The following is a 13120-nucleotide window of genomic DNA, read 5'->3' on the forward strand; positions in this document are numbered from 1 at the left end:
AAGAATGAAGCCACGGGGACAGGGAGCCGAGACAGCCAACAACGGAGGGAAGGGGCCGGGGAGGGAACACCACAAAACAAACCATGGGGCTACGTGGTACAGAGCACGAGACGGCAGAGAATTAAGAATTAGGGACAGGGAGCCAGAGAAACAACAACAAAAAAAAACACCCAAAACAAAGGGAGATGGGGAGCAAAAGGAATCGCAATGCGTACAGAAAGGAGAGAGAAACAATTCTAAAACAGGGTCACGGGGAAGCCAGAGACAGCAAGATGGAGAAAGGACAAAAGCTACAGGCTACAGGGCAGAGAGGGAAGAATTAATGAATAGACACAGAGAGCTGGGCAGAAAGAGATGGAGAAAGGCTGAAGATCACACGGCCAACAGGGAAGAGAGAAGAGAGGGAGGAATTTTCAAAACAGGGGCAAGAAGCCAGAGAGAGGGAGAGAGGCGCAACAATAAAATGGGGACAGGCCACAGGGCGGCGAGGAGGGAATCGATGAATAAGAACAGGAGACCAAAGAGAACACAATGTAGAATGGAAAAAAGGAACAGCGGCCTACAGGGAAGGAGGAATTAAAGATCAGGCACTGGGAGGCAGACAGAGACACATGAAGAAACAAGTAGGAAAAAAAAAAAAAAAAACCACACAACGGCAATGGGCTACAAAGACAGACAGAGAGGGAAGAAATAAAACATAGCAGCAAGGAGCTGGACAGAGAGAGATGAGGACAAACAAATAGCACGGGTCTACGTGACAGAGAACGTGGAATTAGAACACAGAGAGGGGGAGCTGGACAGAGAGAGAGGCCGAGAGAAAAATCTAGACGGGCTACGGCGGGCAGAGGCAGGAATTAAAACCTAGGGACAGGGAGCTGGACAGAGAGAGACAGAGATCACAGGGAACAGCGGCGGGTGCAGGAAGAACAGGAATTCAAGAATAGGGAAAGGGAGCTGGACAGAGAAGAACTCAGGCAGGCAAGTAACAGTAGCAGGGTACAGAGCAGAGCAGACGAACTAAAAAGCGCGGCGGGAGCGTTGAGGCAGACAGAGAGAGATTAAGAAAAAAGTCACGGGCTACGTGGCAAAGCAGGAGGAACTCAGAAACGGGGATGGCAACCAAGGGAGAGTGAGCTGGTGAAGGATAACGGGTATTCAAAGTGAGGGACGGGGAGCTGGGAAAAGCGAGGCAGAGAAAAACAGAATCACAGAGAGAATCACACAAAGCCAAAAAAGAAGAAACTGAACAACAGGAACAGGTGTAACCAAAGCGATGAAATCAACCAACCAGAGACGGTGTTCCATTACGGGAACACGGAGCGTACGAATCAGCGCATCTGTCGATCTGCATTTTAGTCCCTAGGCGATCGTTAATGTCAGCAGAACAACAGACAACGTGCTTCTGTCAGAAAAGGATGACAAAACGCGGTTTCGTGTAGCGCACTGAGAAAACTAGCCAAGACTGCCAAGATTAAGAGCCAAGAAGGTAAAAGGCAATTCTGGCAGGGGGAGATCGCGACCACCGACTCACGGACCACCACCGAGCCTGCGCAGTGATTTACATACGGAACGAGCCAGTTTGTACCGATCAGTAGACAGGACGATAATGAATATGTATGAATACGTAAAATTTTGATCTACAAATTCTACGGGAAAGGTGTGTGAGGTACGCACGCCAGGAGAAGCGATCCCCCGTGCATCTGGCGCCGTGAATAAAGAACGCCTGCTCTTTAATACTAAATCGGCGTTGAGGAGTTGTTTCCGATTTTACCGCGTTTTTCGGTAACACACGGAGTCAGACCAAGAGGGCCAGAGAAAGACAAAATACCGACAGGCTACAGAACAGAGCAGGAGGAATAAAAAAATAAAAACGGAGCCAGAGCCAGGCAGAGAGAGGCGGAGAAAGAACAAGTAGCCACAGGCTACAGGACAGAGAGAGGGAGGCCTGAAAAGACGGGGAGGCAGGGAGCCACTCAGAGCGAGATGGAGAAAGAAGGGGCGGGGGGGCGCCAAAAAAAAAAAAAAAAAAAAATTTTGCAGCAGGTAAGGAAAGAGAGGGGGCCAGGGGGGAGAGACAGGGAGGGCCCAGGACGCACAAGAGAGGCAACGGGGCCCCAGTGGCCCAGGACTCACCGCGACTCTCGCTCTCAGCGCTGCTGGCACAATTTAGCCGTTCAGATGCTTCTTTCCCCTCCTCTCCGCCCTGCCTCTTCTGCAGCTCCAGACTCTAGGCCATCCTCCACCTAAAGAGGATACACGGGTGTCTTACCGCTCTTACGAGATGAGGCTTCCTAGGCACGTAGCCTAGCTCGCTCGTGCACTACACGCCCGTACCCAACTCCCGGTTACGCGTACAGACCCTGCGGTGCACGTTGGTGGCCTGGCCCGCTGCGGGCTACGAAGGGGGATCCTCCCTCCCTCACCTGCAGGGACAGGCTCTCTCTTGCCTGCGGCAGGAAGGCAGCTGGCAGCCAGAGCGCCTTCAGTTTCTTCTGCTTTACCTTTCGTTGGCGTCTCCAGCTTCAGCCGAGGCAGCTCCTGTCCACAGCCGGGAAGGGCTCTGTGTGTCCCTTTTCGCCCCCGCGCTGCGAGGATGGCAACGCCGGGCAGAGAGAAGCCACGCAAGCCTGAGACGGCTGCAGTCAACGGCATCCCCGGGGGAAGGACAGACAACCACGTCCTCAGCACGGTCTCTGGGAGAGGGAAAGAAGAAACAGCGACCGTCATTACCGTCGATCGACCCTGGCCAAAGCCCCTCCTTGCGCAGGGGCTTCTGGACACACCGCCCCTTCCCCGCGCTACTGCTAAGGGCCCCTGCGCCGAGGGGGAATCCAGTGCGCTCGAGGGCCGGCTCGCTGCCTTCACGACAGGGCCTGGGGGCGGCCAAGGGCTACGCAGCACGCTTCAGGGGAGGTGCCGGGGCTGGGGGCAGGCGCACGGGGCAAGGGGGGGCCAGGGGAGGCTGAGCGGGAGCTCCGGTGAGCCGGGGAGGCGGCGGCCATCATCTGCGCCCTGGGCAGGGGGAAAAGGTCCTCCTCCTTTCCCTCTTCCCTTCTGTCAGCTCCCGGGGAACTCACCGCTTCTCGGGGAGCGGCCGCACCTGGAAGCCCCCAGAAATCAACACGAATCCAACCCCAAAAATACACCGCGCCTACCGTACGCGGCACGGCCGCCCGGCACCCGAGCGCCGGAACACCGCGCCTCCCGCCGCGCCCCGGCGAGCCACGTGACAGGGCCGGCAGCCACTGCGCCAGGACTACAGCTCCCGGCACGCTCTGCGGCACAACACGGCCGCCCGGCAGCCCCCCGCCGCAAGGACTACAGCTCCCGGCATGCTCTGCGCCACAACATGGCCGCCCGGCAGCCCCCCGCCGCAAGGACTACAGCTCCCGGCACGCTCTGCGCCACAACATGGCCGCCCGCCCAGCCGCCACACGCACCACCACAGCTCCCGCCACGCCGCGAGCCCGCCCTCCCCGCTCTCTCACCCTGCGGGGCACCGTCCCTCCCGCCGATGCACCCGGAAGCCCCACCGAGCCCTCAGCACAGCCTCGCTCTCCCCACCGCCCGCTCCGACCCGCCGCTGCCCCGCCGCAGCCCTCCTCGGGGCTTGACCCGGCACGCAGCGGCCCCCCACCCAGCCCCCGCTCACCTCCTCCCTCGCTACACTCGCAGCCCGCTGACGCTCGGCCACAGCTCCGCTCCCCTCCGCCCTCGGCTCACACTGGCCCCCCGGAGCAGGGCACCACCCCTTTTCCAGGGAGGAGCCGGCACCGCCAGCCCCACTGCCCGCACCTGGGGCTCCTCCAGCCAGACCCCGCCCACAGCTGAGGCGCAGCAGCAACGGGGGGCCCCCTCCCCTCACCCCCACAGTGCACCACCTCCTCCCCCGGGCTCCATCACAGCCCCTTGCCCCACGCCAAGGGAGCGCAAACGCAGCCCTCAGGCCAAAGGAGAGGGCAGGTGTTGGTGCAGGCGCGCACGTAACAAGTCCCAGGAGCGATTCGTGGCTCAGGGTCCCCAACGCTCCCCCTGCCCCAAGGCCACCTCGGCCGCCGTTGCCGCAGCCGCACGGAGCTGGTGGTGGCTGGGATAGTGCTCATTTTCTCCACAGTAGCTAGGAAGGGATACGTTTTGGATTTATGCTCAAAACACCGTTAATAATGTAGAGATGTTTTGGTTCTTGCTGAGCACTGCTTCCACAGTCAGGGCCTCTTCTGGTTCTCTCAGTGCCCCACCAGCAAGTAGGCTGGGACAGCTGGGAAAGCTTTCCCAGCTAACTGACCAAAGGGATATTCCATACCATTTGACATCATGCTCAGCACACGCAGCTGGGGGAAGAAGGGGGAGTCCTTGGGGGGGGGGGGGCTACGGCATTTCTCTCCCTAAGTAACCATGACACATGACAGAGCCCTGCTTTCCCAGAGGTGGCTCAACACCTGCCCGCCGAAAAGGAGGAGTGAATTAATTCCTTGCTTTGCTTCCACGCACAGCTTTTGCTTTACCTATTAAACAGTCTTGATCTCAGCCCATGATTTTTCTCACTTTTACCCTTCCAGCTCTCTCCCCCAGCCCACTGAGGGTGGAGCGAGCAAGCAGCTCCCTGGTGCAGAGTTGCCAGCTGGGGCTAAACCACGGCACGCGCTTGTCCGCGTTTGGCAGGAAAGGGACCGTCCGTCGCCCGGCTCCTGGAGCGACGGGCTGCTGGGCAGAGGGGGAGGCCGCCAAAGGTGAGGAGCAGGGCACAGGACATTAGGAAGAGAGAAGAGAAGAGAAGAGCGGCAGCCGGCTGGACGGGGGCGGGGGGGCGTGTGTGCGTGTAGTGAGAAGGCACGAGGCAGGGAACAGGACGGCCAGAGAAGGACAGGGAGCCTGACGGAGGTGGAGATACAAGCAGCAGAGAGAGGGGAAGAGAGGCAGCAGAAAGAGGGGGGAAGAGCAGGACACAGACCAACAAAGAAGGAAGAGGAGCAGGCTGGAGACGCACAAAGAACCTGGGGCAGGCAGCACGACAGCGAGGGAGGAAAGAAGAATAGGGGCAGGAAGCTGGACCGAGCGCGATGGAGACAGACAAGACAAGCGACAAGAACAGGGCAGAAAGGGAAGAATGAAGCCACGGGGACAGGGAGCCGAGACAGCCAACAACGGAGGGAAGGGGCCGGGGAGGGAACACCACAAAACAAACCATGGGGCTACGTGGTACAGAGCACGAGACGGCAGAGAATTAAGAATTAGGGACAGGGAGCCAGAGAAACAACAACAAAAAAAAACACCCAAAACAAAGGGAGATGGGGAGCAAAAGGAATCGCAATGCGTACAGAAAGGAGAGAGAAACAATTCTAAAACAGGGTCACGGGGAAGCCAGAGACAGCAAGATGGAGAAAGGACAAAAGCTACAGGCTACAGGGCAGAGAGGGAAGAATTAATGAATAGACACAGAGAGCTGGGCAGAAAGAGATGGAGAAAGGCTGAAGATCACACGGCCAACAGGGAAGAGAGAAGAGAGGGAGGAATTTTCAAAACAGGGGCAAGAAGCCAGAGAGAGGGAGAGAGGCGCAACAATAAAATGGGGACAGGCCACAGGGCGGCGAGGAGGGAATCGATGAATAAGAACAGGAGACCAAAGAGAACACGATGTAGAATGGAAAAAAGGAACAGCGGCCTACAGGGAAGGAGGAATTAAAGATCAGGCACTGGGAGGCAGACAGAGACACATGAAGAAACAAGTAGGAAAAAAAAAAAAAACACACAACGGCAATGGGCTACAAAGACAGACAGAGAGGGAAGAAATAAAACATAGCAGCAAGGAGCTGGACAGAGAGAGATGAGGACAAACAAATAGCACGGGTCTACGTGACAGAGAACGTGGAATTAGAACACAGAGAGGGGGAGCTGGACAGAGAGAGAGGCCGAGAGAAAAATCTAGACGGGCTACGGCGGGCAGAGGCAGGAATTAAAACCTAGGGACAGGGAGCTGGACAGAGAGAGACAGAGATCACAGGGAACAGCGGCGGGTGCAGGAAGAACAGGAATTCAAGAATAGGGAAAGGGAGCTGGACAGAGAAGAACTCAGGCAGGCAAGTAACAGTAGCAGGGTACAGAGCAGAGCAGACGAACTAAAAAGCGCGGCGGGAGCGTTGAGGCAGACAGAGAGAGATTAAGAAAAAAGTCACGGGCTACGTGGCAAAGCAGGAGGAACTCAGAAACGGGGATGGCAACCAAGGGAGAGTGAGCTGGTGAAGGATAACGGGTATTCAAAGTGAGGGACGGGGAGCTGGGAAAAGCGAGGCAGAGAAAAACAGAATCACAGAGAGAATCACACAAAGCCAAAAAAGAAGAAACTGAACAACAGGAACAGGTGTAACCAAAGCGATGAAATCAACCAACCAGAGACGGTGTTCCATTACGGGAACACGGAGCGTACGAATCAGCGCATCTGTCGATCTGCATTTTAGTCCCTAGGCGATCGTTAATGTCAGCAGAACAACAGACAACGTGCTTCTGTCAGAAAAGGATGACAAAACGCGGTTTCGTGTAGCGCACTGAGAAAACTAGCCAAGACTGCCAAGATTAAGAGCCAAGAAGGTAAAAGGCAATTCTGGCAGGGGGAGATCGCGACCACCGACTCACGGACCACCACCGAGCCTGCGCAGTGATTTACATACGGAACGAGCAAGTTTGTACCAATCAGTAGACAGGACGATAATGAATATGTATGAATACGTAAAATTTTGATCTACAAATTCTACGGGAAAGGTGTGTGAGGTACGCACGCCAGGAGAAGCGATCCCCCGTGCATCTGGCGCCGTGAATAAAGAACGCCTGCTCTTTAATACTAGATTGGTGTTGAATAGATATTTCCGATTTTACCGTGTTTTTTGGTAACAGTTTTGGCACCCCAGATGGGAACCTGCTTTTGAATCTCGACGGATCCGCAGGACCGTGGGACCTGCAGTCAGCCCCAAGGAATTCTTGGGGAGAGCTTCCGATCCCCAGGCCAGAGAATTCTGAGAAAGATCCCCTGGACTGAAGTAAACAAGGCATTCGTTTAAGAAGAAACTTAGGTAGAATAATATGTGGCGTTAGCTTCCCACATAGGACAGGATAGTGGGTTTGAGTCCCACAGGCCTGCCCGTAAGGCGCGGCGAAAGCCACGCAGGGTTGGGGCCAAGAGGTACCTCGGTTGGTAAGTCTCTGCTAGGCGAAAGCCTGTGGAGCAGGACCCGAGGGTAGGGGGGTCTTCAACAGGGGGTTGAAGTCTCCAGGGATATCTAGCAGGGGGCTACAGATCCCAGTGGCGGATTCCCAGTGAGACCTCTAACGGGGGTTGGAGTCCCTCTGACTACTATTTGTGATAGTGCACTATCACAACTGCTAGTCGACTGGGAGATGGGAGCATTTCTGAGTAAGAAACCTATCCCACAGAGAACACCTTTGGGATGTACTTTGAAGCACTGGAAAGACATCGGGGGTGATGACCCACTAACTCGGAAACCATTAATTGAATATTGCAATCATTGGTGCCCAACGTATCAATTGGAAGGTGGGCACGAATGGCCAGAACAGGAGACATTGCAATATCATACCATCTTGCAATTAATGTTGTTTTGTAAAAAGGGAAGGCAAATGGGAAGAAGTGGCATATGTTGATTTGTTCTTTACACTGTGGAATCATCCAGCGTGGCAGAAACAGCGTGAGATATGTCCACAGGATTCTACAGCAATGTTTCTGAAAAGAGGAAAATGTGGTGAGAACTTGAAGTGTTGCTCTACTTGTGATACTGGATACTTCACTTGATGGAACTGACAAGAAAATAGTATTGAATACAGCCAGAAGGCAGGTGCAGGGAGCACATGCTAACAGGAATTTACAGAGAACAACGAATAAGAATTTTCCATCTACAAATCCCGAGTGGGACCCTAATCAGCCAGGACCCAGGGGAATGTTGACTAGATGTCAGAGACAGATGTTATTTGGAGTAAGACATGCAATGCCAAAAGCCATAAGTTTTGACCCATTTATTAAGTGAGACAAGAATTAAAGGAGTCCCCTTCAGCCTTTATGGAAAGACTGAAGGTGACCACCAGAAAATATACTCATTTGAACCCAGAAAAACACAGAAAAAGCAATTCAGTTGGTCTCTATATTCATAAGACAATCAGCCCCAGATTGGGGGGGGTGGGGGGGGGAGTAAAAAAACCTTCAGAAACTAGAAGAACCTGAATCCAGAGATCTGGGTAAAATGCTTGAAGTAGCTTGGCATGAAGGAGACCAGAGGAATCAACCCTAGCTGAACACCTGGTTACACTGAAGCTAGGGAATGAAGAAATAGAATTTTTGGTAGATACGGGAGCCACTTCTTTGGTATTGAATACACGTAAAGAGAAAGTTGATCATAAACCAGTAGGTGTTGTTAGTGCGACAGGGCAAAGAAAAATTAGCCTTTCTTAGAGCCATTAAAGTTTGAATTGGAGAAGCAATGGGCAACTCACCAGTTTCTGTATATGCCTGAATGTCCACTGCCTCTGTTATGATGAGATCTATTAAGTAAATTAGATGCTCAAGTAACTTTTAAAGATGGAGAGATTAAATTACTAATACCAGAACAGAATCAAAAGCCACAGAGGCGAGAGCGTTTATGTTACAGGATTCCTCCAGGGAGGAACAGGTTCCCGAAGAAGTGGAAAACGTAGTAATTCCTTTGGTTTGAGCGAGCGGAGCTCCGGAGCGACCTAAGCGGGCAGAGCCGGTAAAAGTAACCTTAAAGCCTGGAGCCAAGCCGGTAAGGCAAAAACAATACCGTATTAAGCGAGAGGCTCGAAAAGGATTAGAGAAGTTAATTATAAATTTGTTTCAGAATATGAGCTCTTAGTAGAATGTGAATCAGAATATAGTACTCCTGTGCCGCCAGTAAAGAAATCTAGAGGCAAAGAGTATTAGCTGGTTCACGATTTAAGGGCTATATCTCAGGTGGTCCAAGATCTACATCCGGTAGTAGCTAATCCATACACTTTACTGACCTCTTTTAAAGGAGGAGCATAAATGGTTTACTGTACTAGATTTGAAGGATGCCTTCTTTTGCATACCTCCAGGCATAAAAAGTCAAAGCCTATTTGCTTTGGAATGGGAAAGCCCCACCACAGAATGAAAGACACAGCTAACATGGACCGTACTTCCACAAGGATTTAAAATTAGTCCTACGATATTTGGGACTCAGCTGGCAAGAAAAAAAATTAGAAATATAGAAATGTATAGAAAAAACAGAACCCAGGGAGAGGCATACTGTTACAGAATGCAGACGACATTCTGATAGTGGCAGAAAGTAAAGAATAATGTTTTGAAATTTTTAAATTTTCTGGGCCAAGGAAGATGCGGAGTTTCCAGAAACAAAACCCAAATAGGAGAAGAAGCAGCCATTTATTTAGGATTTGAAATATCTCAGAGACAAAGACAATTAGAAAGTGAAAAGAAAGAAACTATTTGTCAAATTCCCGAACCTTGCGGCCCGAAGGAACTGAGAGCTTTTCTGAAAATAGTGAAATAGCGTCAGCTCTGGATTCTGAACTACAGACTGTATGTAAAACCATTATATGAGGCACTGAAAGAATCAAAGGATAAATATTTAACCTGGACGCCCGGATGCCAAACGGCATTCAAAGAACTGAAAAGAGCCTCAGTGATGGCCCCTGCATTAGGCCTACCCGATTTCGCTAAACCTTTTGAGCTGTTTGTCCACGAAAGACAACATTTAGCCCTTGGAGTGCTGACACAGCGACTGGGAACCTGGAAGAGACCCGTGGGCTACTTCTCCAAACAACTCGACCACGTGAGTAAAAGATGGCCTGGATGTTTACGGGCAGTGGCAACAGCAGCGCTGCCGATCCAGGAAGCCCCAAAGTTAACAATGGGACAAAAGATGACAGTATGTGTCCCGCACATAGCGGTGACTGTTTTAGAACAAAAGGGGGGTCGTTGGCTATCCCTTAGCAGAATGTTGAAATATCAAGTTGTTCTGTTAGAACAAGACCATGTGGAATCGAAGACTACTGCTATACTGAATCCTGTATGTTTTTAACAACAGAAAACCTTACGGACAATTTCGAACACGATCGCTTGCTAACTATTGAACAAGTCTATTCCAGCAGACCAGGCCTGAGACACAAACCTCTGGGAAAATCCTGATCTGGAGTTGTTTACAGATGGAAGCAGCTCTGGGCGAGAAGAGAATGGCCGGATATGCTGTCGTTATCACCGCCGAGGGAATGGAGTCAGGGGCGCTGCCTGCGAACACCTCAGCACAGAAAGCAGTATTGGTAGCGTTGAAGCGAGCTCTGCGAATGGCAGAAGGACGAAGGATAAATATCTAGACTGATTCCAAACATGCATTTGGTGTGATCCACGATCATGGAGCTACTGGGAAGGAAAAAGGACTGCCATCAGCCCAAGAATCATTGATACAGCATAAAGAAGACATTCTCCAACTTCCGGAAGACGTGCAGAAACCAAAAGAAGTGGCGGTAAAGCGTTGCAAAGCTCATCGATTCGGCCAGACGGCTGTAAACATAAGCAAACGATTGACAGATAAAGCTGCAAAGAGGACTGCAGAGCAAGGTATCCTTGCACTAGTACCAGTAAAACAGATCGGAATTCCAAAGTTGAAACCGAGATTATTATAATAAATTGGATGAGCAATTAGCAGAACAATTGGAAGCATCACAAAACACAGAGAGATGGTAGGTAACACCAGAAAAACAAGTAATAATAATAACAACCCCACAAGTTATGACAGAACTTGCAAAAGAAAAGCATGAGCAAACACATTAGGGTGTAGATGCTACGGTTTTGAGTTTAAAAGCATCTGTAGCGTGTGTAGGCATGACAAGAATAATTAAACCCATGGTAGCTAAGTGTCCAATCTGTCCTAGAAATAATCCCCTGAACCAAAGGAAACCACCTTTAGGAGTAACAAAACAAAAAATTCTCGCGGAAATTATTAGCAAATTAAGTTCTCTGAGTTACCCAGACAAAATAGATATAGCAGTATTTGTTAGTGATGATGGACAAATTTTCTAGTTGGCCAGAAGCTTTCTCGTGCTGCACCAACAAAGCTAGAGTAGTAGTTAAAATGTTGCTGAAAGAAATAATACCAAGATTTAGAGTGCCAACAGGAATGTCCTCTGGGAGAGGACCACATTTTTTTGCAGAGGTAGTTCAACAAATTAATAAAATTTTGGGTATAAAATGGAACCTGCATATGCCCTAGAGACCACAATCAAGTGAAAACTTTGAGAAGATGAACCAAACACTGAACTGACATAGTGGAATATTATTGATCTAAGATGGAAGTATTGAGAAAATGATTATTTCAAAACTTCCAAAGGGGGGAAATGTAACCAAAGCGATGAAATCAACCAACCAGAGACGGTGTTCCATTACGGGAACACGGAGCGTACGAATCAGCGCATCTGTCGATCTGCATTTTAGTCCCTAGGCGATCGTTAATGTCAGCAGAACAACAGACAACGTGCTTCTGTCAGAAAAGGATGACAAAACGCGGTTTCGTGTAGCGCACTGAGAAAACTAGCCAAGACTGCCAAGATTAAGAGCCAAGAAGGTAAAAGGCAATTCTGGCAGGGGGAGATCGCGACCACCGACTCACGGACCACCACCGAGCCTGCGCAGTGATTTACATACGGAACGAGCCAGTTTGTACCGATCAGTAGACAGGACGATAATGAATATGTATGAATACGTAAAATTTTGATCTACAAATTCTACGGGAAAGGTGTGTGAGGTACGCACGCCAGGAGAAGCGATCCCCCGTGCATCTGGCGCCGTGAATAAAGAACGCCTGCTCTTTAATACTAAATCGGCGTTGAGGAGTTGTTTCCGATTTTACCGCGTTTTTCGGTAACACACAGAGTCAGACCAAGAGGGCCAGAGAAAGACAAAATACCGACAGGCTACAGGACAGAGCAGGAGGAATAAAAAAATAAAAATGGAGCCAGAGCCAGGCAGAGAGAGGCGGAGAAAGAACAAGTAGCCACAGGCTACAGGACAGAGAGAGGGAGGACTGAAAAGACGGGGAGGCAGGGAGCCACTCAGAGCGAGATGGAGAAAGAGGGGGGGGGGTGCAAAAAAAAAAACTAAAAAAAATTTTGCAGCAGGTAAGGAAAGAGAGGGGGCCGGGGGAGAGACAGGGAGGGCCCAGGATGCACAAGAGAGGCAACGGGGCCCCAGTGGCCCAGGACTCACCGCGACTCTCGCTCTCAGCGCTGCTGGCACAATTTAGCCGTTCAGATGCTTCTTTCCCCTCCTCTCCGCCCTGCCTCTTCTGCAGCTCCAGACTCTAGGCCGTCCTCCACCTGAAGAGAATACAAGGGTGTCTCACAGCTCTTACGAGATGAGGCTTCCTAGGCACGTAGCGTAGCCTAGCTCGCTCGTGCCGGAGCTGGGGGCAGGAGCACGGGGCAAGGGGGGCCAGGGGAGGCTGAGGGGGAGCTCTGGTGAGCTGGGGAGTCGGCTATCTTCTGCACCCTGGGCAGGGGGAAAAGGTCATCCTCCTCCTCCTCCTCCTTTCCCTCTTCCCTTCTATCAGCTCCCGGGTAACTCCTGGGGCTGCCCTCACCCGCTCGCCTTTAGCATACCAGAAGCCTGCCTCGGCAGGTCGTTTGAAGCTTCCCATCCCACCAGCCCCAGTAGTGCAGGCACACAAGGAGACACCCCTGCACCCACCAAAGGGGCTCGCTCACCTCGCCGGCAGCCCTAGGCCTCACCCGACACAGGGAATCGTGTCCGACACACCACCACGCTGCAGCAGGAGCGGAGGAGGCCTTTCCTTACCAGGAAGCAGCAACGAGCACGGCGGCATCACCTCGCAGGCACCGCAGCATCGCAGGGCTGTCACCTGCGGAGAGAGCAATGGGGATCACAGGGACGCCACCGCGCGTGCGCGGCTCCCGGGCTCAGTACCCAACTCTGGTCGCTGGGCAGCAGCATTATCTGAATTACTCTTCTCGATTAATACCATCCAGAAACCGTAACTTGGCTGCATCCACAGAGCTTCTATTCCTCTGCACCTTTCCCCCTCGCAGCCCCAGCAGCACCGTTCATTGCCTC

At 51.8% G+C, this 13120-nt stretch overlaps 1 long non-coding RNA gene across 1 annotated transcript; it reads right to left on the bottom strand.

The window, feature by feature from the left end:
- Window positions 1–2477: 2477 nt before the first annotated feature.
- Window positions 2478–12905, bottom strand: LOC135311017 (uncharacterized). Its single transcript, XR_010370918.1, has 3 exons — window positions 12754–12905; window positions 12257–12366; window positions 2478–2693 (listed from the first exon to the last, which is right to left on the bottom strand). It is a non-coding gene; the product is annotated as an uncharacterized LOC135311017 (long non-coding RNA).
- Between the last annotated feature and the right edge of the window lie 215 nt (window positions 12906–13120).

The sequence above is a fragment of the Phalacrocorax carbo genome, unplaced genomic scaffold, assembly GCF_963921805.1.
Source record: "Phalacrocorax carbo unplaced genomic scaffold, bPhaCar2.1 SCAFFOLD_60, whole genome shotgun sequence".
NCBI classification, from domain to species: domain Eukaryota; kingdom Metazoa; phylum Chordata; class Aves; order Suliformes; family Phalacrocoracidae; genus Phalacrocorax; species Phalacrocorax carbo.